The sequence below is a fragment of the Aulostomus chinensis genome, chromosome 24 (genome assembly GCF_037954235.1).
Source record: "Aulostomus chinensis isolate RoL2024-O1b breed Wild chromosome 24, RoL_Achi_v1.0, whole genome shotgun sequence".
Classification (NCBI taxonomy): Eukaryota; Metazoa; Chordata; class Actinopteri; order Syngnathiformes; family Aulostomidae; genus Aulostomus; species Aulostomus chinensis.
In genome coordinates, this window is record NC_141343.1 from 15,888,248 (window position 1) to 15,899,983 (window position 11,736).

An 11,736-nucleotide genomic window follows, 5' to 3' on the forward strand; every position below is an offset into this window, starting at 1 on the left:
GATACATTAAGGGCGGAGGAGGACATTTGTCTCGTCTGGACCCCCCTCCCGGTGCTCTCAGTGGTACGGTCCAGCTTGGTTCTACTCGTGGAGCTGCGAGTTCTCCCGCCTGAGCTGGAGGCTGCAGGTGTGATCACACCTGGGCCTCAGTCATGAAACCTTCTTATCCACAAATTAGTTTCTTACTCTCGCCAGGATGATTCGAACCCTTAGTCTTCCAGACAGGAAGTCTGAAGGTCATTCGTACCTCCTCTCCCTTCTCCTTGGGCTTCTGTTTGTCCATGAGGCTACCTTGAGGGTTGCAACAATCCTGGAGTGGCTAGGAACTCATTTGGGTGTAAGAACGTGAATCATTCATGAATGAGGCCAAAAGTTGGTCCACAGCTGATTCCAGACCAGTGGTTCACAATACAACATGTCACTGCCCATTAATAACACAGGAGATCCCAAATCTACAAACAAATCTACACGATAGCCTAACGTTAGCGTTGGCTTGTCAGTCCCACTCAAATTCAAGTTCGAGGATTAAAAGTACTGTCATTATTATTTCAATGTTTGAAGTAAACTTTATATGTTGTAAATATCTACTTTCCATTTTAGATTCTCGTTCTTTAATAAAAATAAATATCCTTTCCCAAATCATAGCTTCAACCTGAAAGCACGACAAGAGGGCGCTCAGTTCTACGGCAACAGTAGCTAACAATTTTATGATGTGAAATGTTTCACATAAAATGTGACGGGTCTGTCAGATGAAAAAACACAATCTTTCATTATGTGAGAAACGGACTCATGACAATAGTCTGACTGGATCGTTTATTTTCTGTGGGTTAGCAACAAGACGCTGCCATGTAGCTACAAAACATGCTAAAAAGATGCTAATACAAATTCTGTAGGCTATGTATTTTACTGGTAATTTTTAAATTTAAACTTATTTGCTTTTCTAATGCAGGTACACTTGATTAGCAGTGGTTAAAGTTATCAAATCAAGCTCAATCAAACAGTTTATATACATGTATACAAATACTATGTGTTCAGGTATAAATACTTCATCCTCACACTCCTCCGGCTTTAAAACTGTATTCTTCCACTTTGCTGGTGTATTTGTATCACCCAGTTGTCAGAGGAGTATAAAACAAGCTCTTTCATGCCGAGGCGGGAGGAAAAACAAACGTGACGCGTTTTAATCCGGGCTAGAACTCTACTGTACTGTTCTCCGGACCGGGAGCAGAGCTGCTGAGAACCAGAACATCACTCGTCAGCTGCAGCGTTACGTAACAACGCCATCGTTTCCCCGAGTGACACACTTAAGCTCCTTCTGCTCTTTCCACTTCCAGGGGAGAGGAACGAGACGTGACTGAAATATTCCTTCCTTCTCATGTGCTGATTGTATTGACCTCATTTTTTTATTTTTCCTGCATCCCAAGGTGTTGGCGGGGGGGGGGGGGGGGGGGTAAACCGCCTCCTGGGATGAGGGTGTCTCTATTTTGGAGGCCCTGAGAGGAAAAGTTTATTCTACTCTGTATTTTATACAAATAATTTAGTGCAAAAATTACTGTTTTTTCAGCAGCTTCTATGTCATGTGACCTCAGCACCACTGATCAGAAGATATCGGACAGAACTTGAGCAGTACTTCAATGGCTGCTGTGTATCAAAGGAGTATTTCAGAGCAAAATACACTCTCCATATACCATAAAAATCATTGTTTGGTTGTCAATGGCTTCCACGTCACATGACCTCAGGACTCCAACTCACTCCCAAGCAGACTGACGAGCTTTAATGGCTGATTATTTTATACATGAATATTTTCATGCAACGCAGTGATTTACTTCATTAGCATTTCAAAGTCACGTGACCTTGTGACTCCAAGTCAGCAACACGCCTTTTGTTTCTCGTCTCCGTGGATCAGCCTGGCCCAGTAGGAGCAGCTGGACTCACTTCAGTCCAGATACGGAACAATGTAGAACACGGAACCGTCCTGTAAGGGTCCTCCTGTCTGGCTGAGTTTGTTCCACCGAGAACACAGAAGTGCGTCACCTTGAATTAATTCAAGCGAACATGGCGAGTACCCAAGGGTGTGGATGACCAGGGGGAAAAGTGGCGTGTAACCAAGCTGAATGAATACGTGGGGGGAAGTAAGCCATCACAAGCTGGCGGATTCTGTCCTGCTGACCTTTATTTTATCAAGATTCAACCGTCTCCATCAGCCGCCTCCAACGTGGGATTGATAAACTCAGCAGGACGAGTCGGAGGGACGTTGAGAGCCGCTGACATCCAAGAACGAAAACATGGATGCACAGCAACTGCTGCTGAATCGGTGCGGCCGTTGCTGAAACGGGCGCCAGCTGTCCGGCGCGGACGGATTAATGAGCATTCAGGGATGTAGCGCTCTCCTGGTGAACGCCTTCATGTCAGCACCTCGTAGCTACGCACTGTCAACGTACAGGAATCTGCCAGGCGTGAATCTTGGGATGTGATCAGCCTCATCAAGCATCATGAAGCCCAGTTCTGATCCCCGGTGTCCCACATAAACTTCCATCACTGACATACTTCCATATATATTCATGAAAAGAACAGAGTAACTCCCTCTGAAGCTGGGCAGCGTGGTGGAAAGTAATAATCCACATACGTGTTACAATTCATGAAGCAGCGAATGTGAGAAAGGTAGTGCAGTGGGACTTGCTAGGATTAGCCTTAGCCTGTAGCACTGGAACCAGTCCTAAAACCTGGAAAGGGTTAGCATTGTGTCTTTGCTTCTAAATCAATGACTGTCTTTAAAGGTCCCCTAGAATGAAAATCATCGTGTTGGTGTTCTTGGTGTTTCTTCAACGTCCCCCAGTTGTGGGGGAGACACACCAAGTGTGAGGCAGTGTCATCACCTCTGTTTGAAGTAGCTCCCCTTTTTTGAATCGCCCCGGGAAAATGGACCGATGCGTTTTTGGCTGACGTGTGACGTCACAGTTCAGACAGTGCCCCCCCACTCACACACTGAACCCACCCCTTTCACACACAACCCTTCCACATATTTCAGGAGGGGGCGATCATGCGAACGAGCCAAGTGAGTGCAGCTCTCTCGTGTCGCTGACTCGCGCGACTCAAACAGGAGACTGAAGCAGCAGCACCGACTGAGCAGATTGATTGAAGGAACGGCCTCGATAGAACTGAGACCTTTGTTTTATCTGCGCTGTCTGTCGCTGGCCTGGCCTGGCCTGGCTTGGCCTGGCCTGGCCTGGCCTGGCTTGAGGGGGGAGGAATCTCGCCAGCCAGGCAGGCTACCAAGCTAACTTCCTGTATTTTACGAGATACATTAACGCTTCAAGAGTCATTCGCACATTCAATAATGCTAATTCATCTCCCGCTCCATTCTGTTCTGTCATATGTTGAATTCCAGCCTTTTCCAGAACATAGGAGACAGTTTGGGACTCGCATCGCGGGACCGTGGAGGGACGTACGGCGAGACACGGGACCTGAAACAACCTCCAACATGACACCACTCCAATCTGTGATGGAGCACCTGTGAAAGACGTGGAGAGGTTGAAACTGTCCTCAAACTGTTACACCAGTCACCAGAGAACTCTGTGTGTGTGTGTGTGTGTGTGTGTGTGTGTGTGTGTGTGTGTGTGTGTGTGTGTGTGAACTGAGGGGAATTTTGGCACTCCTCAAGGCAGCCAGCACTCAAACAACCAGACGGAACACCTCCCAGTGTAAACATGTCATTTAGTCCAGCACAGGAGTGTGTTTTGTACTGTTAGCGAGAGCGTCACACGCTACTTGAACGCAACACAACCAGTCACATGACCCACACAAGACAATCAGTTTCTCCCGGTCTGGAAATGATTTCATGTTTGTTTTCTGATAAAAACTGAGGGCAGAGACGGAGTGGCAGGTACATTTGGAGGAGAGGAGTAGCATTAAAGTTCACCATGTCAATCATCATCATCGTAAGATTTTAGAGATAAGAGACTTCAAAGCTACAGGGGCTTTGATCTTCAGGATTTTGGACGAATCCACGTCAGTTTCGTTCCTTGTTTAGTCCAAACTTGTCTGTTTCTCCATGATTGATCCCAGTGACCTCGTCTTGATCTCTCTCCCATTCACACACACACACACACATACACACACACACACACACACATTACATATGAAATAATTGAATTAAATTGTGTTATCTGTAATTGTTTTTATTATCTCAATCCATTTCTCCTGGTCCATCTGGATTCTGATGGACTGAGAGGTAAACCAGAGTGGAACATAGCTGCATGCTAATGGTCCAAAACCAGTCTGGCTTCCCGTTGGTTTCCACACAGTCGCCCACGCGTGTGCAGGCCGTGTGCTCCGTCAGGGAGACACATCTACACGCCAGGATTTTTAACATCATTTAACAAGAGATCAGCAAACTGGGACAAAAGTCGTTTAATCCCGAACGAAGCTCTCTAACATGTCAGCAAGTAAGAGCCGTTTTCTTAATAAAGAACCATTTATAATCAATAAAATATACACCTAAAATCCCATAGAGTACAATTAATGAGTTAGGCTCATGCAGCGGAGTGATATTTGGTGCTCTTTGGTCTGGTCTCCATCCTAAAATAACCCTTGCACTGCACAACCCACTAATACACACACACACACACACGCGCACGCGTGCACACACACGTCACTCCAGAATGACATTTGCATTATCAGGCGTTGAGCCCACTCTCTTATCCAGAGTGGCTGAGCCTCCACGTTCACAGAGCCACATTTAGGAGACGCCGAACTGCCGTTACGTTGCTGAGATTACACTCTGGAGAGTAGATGTAGTAACAATACTGCCGCTGTGGGGGAGTCAAGGCCTCATAACTGCAGTGTGAAGACTTGCACTTGAACGCAACAAATTCATTAAATTAAATCATTAATTACTCTCACTGATGCCAGATGATCATTGATCTTTGACTACTGATGTCTGGGGATCGCCAGAGAGTTGCTGGAAGAAGAGGTTCAATTAACCGTCCTGTGTAGTGAAACAAAGATGGACGGCCTTCTCTCTCTGTCTATGCAGTGTTAGCTTAGCACAATGAGTGGTAGTGGGTGGGAAGTGTTAGCGTAGCTCCATCTCTGCCTGCATTAATATCAGGAGGGTTGTGTGTCACCTTGGTGATGAATACCAGTTTAACATGAGGAGACGTTGTAGTGGTAGAATCAGACACGTAGCTGGAACTACTTTCCTGACTGGGCGCAGTGATTTGACGCAGCACCTCCAAAGCTCCATTGGAACTTGGGTCAACAGAACCAAAGGTTTGTTGAGGACTAGAAGAGCGACTGCTGCTACTGATGATGATGAGGGGGAGGGTTCCTGCTGGACACACCAGCATCCTGGACCTGAGCTAGCTGAAGCTAACACTTCACACCCACTACCAGCCATTGGGCTAAGCTAACTAGCCTGGACCTGAGCTAGCTGATGCTAAGACTTCCACCCACTACCAGCCATTGGGCTAAGCTAACCAGCCTGGACCTGAGCTAGCTGATGCTAACACTTCCCACCCACTACCAGCCATTGGGCTAAGCTAACTAGCCTGGACCTGAGCAAGCTGATACTAACACTTCCCACCCACTACCAGCCATTGTGCTAAGCTAACTAGCATGCATGAGGATGATAAGGACTACTGCCAGGCACACAACATCCTGGACCTGAGCTCGCTGATGCCAACACTTCCTACCCACGACCACTCATTGTGCTAAGCTAACCAGCCTAGGTTTCTGCCCCTCAGAGAAGGATTTCTATTTTCTTGTCCAATGGCGATACTTTTGGGGAAACACAATAAGCTGGAAGTTTTGTGTTGGTGACCTTGAGGTCATGGTGAAGTTCGTTAGCACAACATCAGCTTGGTACTGCTAACCATTGCATTTAAGAATCATTAAAGTGGTGGTCATTCGTGAAGATGGTGGTGCAGAATAAAAACGCTCACAACAGAGCTGATTTCCTGTCATAATCCAAAATCTAATGTAACGATTCTATTGGTTTATGGTGGAGGGAACCATGGAGATGCTAACTTCCTGTTAGCCTACAAAAATACCTCATCCCTGCAGTGCTCTGGCCCAATTAATCCATGTTTTTTGCATGTGAGGTATAAATGTGATCATCCGTAACCCCAGTCAGGGTGTAATTATTGCATATTTCATCTGAGAATACCAAAGACAGTCTTAATTGAGAAGTCCAGCTCTCTGGATCCAACAGAACAAATTCACGGAGCGTTTCAGTCCCCACGGATCATGTGGAGCTTTAACGTTGATGAGTTTTCCTGCTTCTCCTCTCATGTTGTCGCCTCGCCTGAGCCCATCACTGCTCAGACACTCAGACGCGCCGCTATCAAGTCCTGATGAAGGACAAGTGGATCTGTTTGATGCTGCGAATCAGACGAGCAGCAGTAACGGCTCCACTTCAGCGGCTACAGAGGCTTTGGTGGCGAGGAGTTAAAATAAAAGTTACCGCGTCTCCTCCTGGACGGTAGACTGTTACTCTTAGCTGCATTCGTGACTGGGTGTGTGCATGTGTGAGACTGAAACAGCTGCAGAAAAAGGGGGTGGGGGTTATTTTCCTGAGGTGGCGATGGTTGGGGGGGGGGGGGGGGGGGTTCACTCTGCACAGAATTGGCCGGCAGGCTGATTCCAGTGTAAGTGACATCACAACTTCATGCCTGACCTACTTAAAGTGGCCATGACGTCACATCTGTTCCTTTCATTCTATCCCTCTCTTATACAACCTCTTCATGTCTCAGTCATTCCAACCCGCTTTTTCTTTCTTTTTCTTTTCCCTCTCCTTCTCTTCCCCCATCAGAGGAATAGGAGAATGAGGCATAACCCAATTTCCAAAGATTAAAGCCAGGCTAATGAATATTAATGTCTTGGAAAGCAGTGCCGGGACCAGTGACAGGACAAAACGAGGAGACAAGCTCCTGCCATATGGACGGAGAGGCTCTCTGGGAGGAAAGAGCAGATTTGGTGCTGATCGCCGGCGTTTTTCTACGTTTATTGAGTCACGTTTGTGACGGTTGTACAAGTAAGCGTGAAAAGAAATGGTGGTACGAGAACACAAGACTGAGATATCGATACTGTAATTTCATAGTGATGAGAGCAGGTACAGAATGGATGACATGACAGCTTTGAAAGCAGAGGGCAGAATATCGTGACCGGCCCCCTGGTGGTTGCTAGAAGTCCTGCCCCCTCCATGTCAGTGAGTGGGACTTCGCACAGTTTCCGTCATTTTCTGTTGGATCTTAACAGGCTGATGCATTTTTCTTACATTTAGGTATTTAAAAGTTGGTGAAGGACAGCTGGAGGTCACAAAAGGGTTTTCCCAGCATTCGTCCCCGCGTTGCGGACAACAGGGCGCTAAATGTGGTTTGGCGATTTTGTATCTTTAGTCGTTCCAAACTCACTGCCATCACAAGTGCTGCCTGAACGCACACGGATTGATTTGGCATGAAAGAGAGTCGCGGAGGCCCACAAGCTTTCGTTGCCTCCACAGTCCTGAAACCTCTGCAGTTTGCCCCAAAATCCTTCAATACCTTCGTCTACTGCTGCATGATTTGACGCTAGCAGGTGTTAGAGGGTTGTTTGGCCAGTGGGGAAGAGGCCAGGTGTAACACCACCGAAGATGGCGCGAGCACCACCAGTGGCTAACGTCCACTGGGCAGAAGTGGGGCAACGTCCCTTCATACACGTTCAAATTCGAGGCCTATTTTTTTTCCAACCCAGGAGAACCAGCCATAATGGCCCCTGGAGGACCTGCCCTCGGCCGGTTCTGCCTCCGATTGGCTGGTCCTTGTTCAAGCATGTGGCGCCAATCAGAGGAAGAGAAGGATCAGGTCTTAAAAGTATGCGCTCGGTGGTGATGGAGGATTTTGAGAGGATGCTACAGATTTATTACCCCTGACGTAACGGTATGTAACCCAGGGGGCTCGCACCCCAGTTTGGGCCTCATGGCTACAGGGTAAAAGAAGAGGTTGTTTGAAAGCCTAAACACCACTGATCCCAGGACAGCAGTATTTTCCCCGTACATGTTTAAAAGCATTGCGGTGAAAAACAGATGTATTGACGGATTTTTGTGCTGATGAACACAAGCAGATTATCTGTGAGGAGCAGGGATGCTGAGGGCTGATAACAGCTGCAGGTCGACTCTAATCTCCAACTACAGCCTGTCAACAAACGCACGGCGGAGGGAGGGAGGCACCCGCCGTGTCTGGCTCTAAACTGCGTGGAGCAAGACGACGGACGGGAAGTGCCAGACTGGTGTTTGATTAGCAGATAGGAGAGCGAGAGCTTCCCTTCTGGTGGGGAAGGCTGAGCAGAGGAAACCAGGCCCGCAGCAACAGCTCCTCCTCCTCCTCTGTTCCCTTGGTCCCGGGTCCCGTCTCATTAATATTCACACCAGCGATGGGGCTAGTCACAGGGCACCCAGAGCACAATACTCCTCCAAGCTCACACTCGCTCGCACACAAACACACGAGTGCGACTCGGCTTTTTCTTTGCACGACTAAAGCGAGGTCAGTGAAGTGCGGCCGCAACAAGACCCAGCATCACAAACGTGTTCTTTTGTTTGTGTCAAGCTACTGGTGTTGTTTTGTTTCTGGACTTTACCACCTCCACCACCGCCAGACATAATTTTGTAGTCCAACAGGTTGTTAGCATGGCTGGAATGAGGTATTTTTGTAGTCCAACAAGAAAAGGAAGAATGCACTTTCGTAGTTCAACTGGAAGTTCCAGATTTTTCAATTGGATTTTGATTTAATGCAGAAAATCAGCGCTCTGATGGACAAAAGTTACACATTTTGTTGGTTTAGGGTTAAACAGGAAAATAAGTTCGCTCAACAATAGTTAGCCAACTGCTAACGTAGCTACACCCTCCGGCCACAGACTGATGTTTGACTCTCATTTGATTCTGTTTTCTTAACATTCTCTCTCTCACTCACTCAAGCTCATAAAATCTTCAGCTGCTTTTTCAGAAACCTTTTAATCACGTTATTGTTTCCCTCTCTCTCTCTCTCTCTCTCTCACACACACACACACACACAGAGCTCCGGGTGACACCGTTAAATCACCCTGAAGGCTTAAACAGCTCCATCCTCTCCTCTCACCTCTCCCCACCCTCCTCTCGACCTCTCTCTAGCCCTGTAATACCCTTCGCTTTCATCTCCCTCCTCCTTTTCTCTTTCACACTCCTCTCATTCCTTCCTCTCTCCTCCTTTCATGACCTCTCTTTCCCTCAGATTGCAGCGGCACTTTTATCCTCACCTACATGACTCCATCACCTGGCACAGATTTCACGCCTGTTATTTGATTGTGCTGCATGTTTCAATGGTTAAAGGTGGAGAGGAGCTTAAAGCTTCTGCTTCACCATGCCACACCACCAGGGGGCAGCACATTACCAGTTGGGGCAAACATGCAGTAACATGACAGGAAACCAATTTGACACTTTCTCTTGTCGTCTGTTGGGTTACTTTGGTGAATAGAACACATGATACAAGCTAGCTGTCTGAGGAAGACTAGTTTCACTGCTGACCTTTTACCTCCAAGCGTGTGGTCGCTACATCCTGGGATTGGCGCCACCCACAACAATCAGGACTGGCGGACAGAAATGTGAAGGTGTGAGACCACAATTTTCCTGCTGATTTACGTCACGAGTGTCAGGAACGGCGGCGAATGACACAGGGAGGAGCGCCACAGATCAACAGTTACGCCCTGTAAGTCCAGCTTCTATGAGAGGCCGCCGCTCCTCAATGCTAGCAGCTCGCTATCGCCTCTTCAGGAAAAACTGGTATTACAAGACAAACTGGCGGTGCTTGACAACATCCATGAACCTAAGTGTGTAAATTAGTTCAATTATGACTCTTTTTAAGAGTTAACAGAAACAGCCTGGAGGGGCTGGTTAGCGGCTCAGAAAGCGCTAGCGTTTCAACAAAAGGTGTCTCCCAGCAGCAACTGTTGTACTATTCATTCCTCCAGTGAACGCCGGGAAATCTTTTCTGCTGGTTCCGTCTTCTCTCCATCTGTCAGCTACTCTTCCATCTGTCTTCCATGGCCCGCGCATCCATCCTCCTCTTCATTGGCCCCTTCTGTTTCTCTCTCCCTCGTTAATGACAGTTCCCCCTGGTCGCGGCTGCTTCCTGACTAATCATCCCTGCTACCTCTCGATTCCTGCCAGCATCACGTACATTAATAGCAGGACATTGTGGTCGATGCCGTTTGAAGGGAAGTCGCGAGCTTCTTCTAAGACTAGATTCATTTCATTTCTGCTGGCCAACGTCTAGACTGAGCCACAGCGTTGACTCTCTGGTTGTAAACGGGCCATACGGATGTTCCAGGTTTCGTCTTTATTGATCCGTCTCTCCGATTTTTGATTCCAAACCAAGATTGTGAACCACAGCCCATGCTGGGCAATGTTAACGTCTCTGGGTGGATGCAAACAGAGTCAGTGAGAAGTTTTACTGAGGTCATGAAACACTCGGACTCACCTCAGCCTGACCTTGTGAGCACGGCATCCTCAACGGAAATCAAACCATATTTCTCTGCATTTTAATGTTTTCACCAAAGCCTGAGTTTTTCCGGACAAGATAAGCTCCCTGTTGTGCTGACAACTAGTGACTGCACAATAAATCAGCACCTACAGGAGGACATGCTTGATGTTTGCTCCATGGGGGGGCGCTATGTCCTCAGTTCAGCGCATAGACGTCATCTGGTGATGCATCACCAGGTCCTGAAGGAAGTCCTGACCATCGCTGCGTCTGAATTGCCAAGCAGGTCTGATGGCAGGTCTCAGAGCAGGTCATAGGCTGTCCGAAACCACAACTGGCACCAGTAGCGACCTACTTCGCGACCTAAATTCCAGCCTAAACACGCCCACATTGTAGGTCGGTTCAGGAGCATCCTACGGAGCAACCTATGGCCCACAATGCACCGCGGATTTCTTCTTCGTCCTCAAAAACTCGTGGACCCGCAAGCCAAGTTTGCCACCAACAGTCTCCCATTCTGATGCAACACCAACATTTATAGTTGTTGATGACTAAAGGTGCGTTCACACCAAACGTGACGCGTGTGAACACACCTTTACAGGTGCGTTAATGTGCTTAATAGAGAATGAGTGAAAGGTGTGCTCAGAGTGGAGTGCAGTACCACAGTCAGGCCAGCAGGTGGGGCTTTCGTTGGTGCTGTCTACCTATTTGCGGTATCTGTGCTCTGCCAGCAGAGGTCGTGCTTCACCACCAGTCCTCTAGGGTGTCTGAATGGTGCCGCTGTGTTTAGGCTGTAGCGGTAGGTCGTAGCAGGAGGACGTAGGTTGGTACTTGGCAATTCGGACGCAGCCTTCATCTTAGACACACTGATCAACCCACTAGGAGGGGAAAAAAGAAGTGGAAAACATGTCACTTCCTGTTGCCACCAGGTGGCAACCCAAAACTGAACAGGGTCATCCTTGGCTCAGGCTCTGCCCCTCCACCAAGTCTTTCCATAATCTCACTCCACAAACTCTCCACAGGCCACAGTTAAAACCTTTAAAATGTAAAGATTTGATGCTTTTACTTTGAAAAGAACCAGATTTCAAGTCTGGATATCAAAGTCTACATAAAACATGTAATGACCTGCTTCAAGCAGGTGGCGCTCTAGCTGGCTTCTTCTCTGACACATACTGGCGAGAGTTCTATCGCAGGAACGTTGAGAAAGTCTTTGCTCTTGTTTTATACAGCCCATAGCTAGCAGGCTGACAAG